Source organism: Sinocyclocheilus grahami, unplaced genomic scaffold (genome assembly GCF_001515645.1).
Source record: "Sinocyclocheilus grahami isolate Dianchi unplaced genomic scaffold, SAMN03320097.WGS_v1.1 scaffold1049.1, whole genome shotgun sequence".
NCBI lineage: Eukaryota > Metazoa > Chordata > Actinopteri > Cypriniformes > Cyprinidae > Sinocyclocheilus > Sinocyclocheilus grahami.
The window spans coordinates 29,836-30,365 of record NW_015506228.1 but is presented as its reverse complement, the minus strand read 5'-3'; the positions used below and the strand labels follow the sequence as shown (position 1 = coordinate 30,365).

Genomic DNA, 530 nt, shown 5'->3' with positions numbered 1-530 from the left:
ACTGTGTTCAACATTGATAATAATCAGAAATGTTTCTCGAGCAGCAGATCAGCATATTATACTGATTTCTGAAGATCATGTGACACTGAAGACTGGAGGAATGATGCTGAAAATACAGCTGCGCATCACAGAAATACATTACAGTTTACAATACATTTACATAGAAACAATTATTTTAAAGAACACTTAGAAGGATACAAGGATTAATGCAATATTGTAACATTATTTTTATTAAAATATTTCCCCACATGTAGACTATTGGACTATATTATTTAGTGGAGGCGGTGTTTATTTTGATTGCTATTACTATTAGTAATGCATGTGTTTATTGAACATAATCTTTTATCACACTGCTGTTGTGCGTGTGTGCCGACAGTACATCTGGAGTGTGTGTGTGTGTGTGTGTGTGTGTCAGTGATCTCACCTATTTTTCCCTCTTCTGTCCTTCTAATTAGAGCTGAGAATTCTGTCGTCTTTCTCCACGAGCTTTAATTGACCTTTACCAGTGCTCTCCAGGGAACGAACTCACT

General features: G+C 36.0%; 1 protein-coding gene across 1 annotated transcript in view; it reads left to right on the top strand.

Moving 5' to 3' along the window:
• LOC107566128 (adhesion G protein-coupled receptor L3-like) overlaps positions 1 to 530 on the top strand; it is a 54,836-nt gene that overhangs the window by 50,911 nt on the left and 3,395 nt on the right. The window lies entirely within an intron of this gene.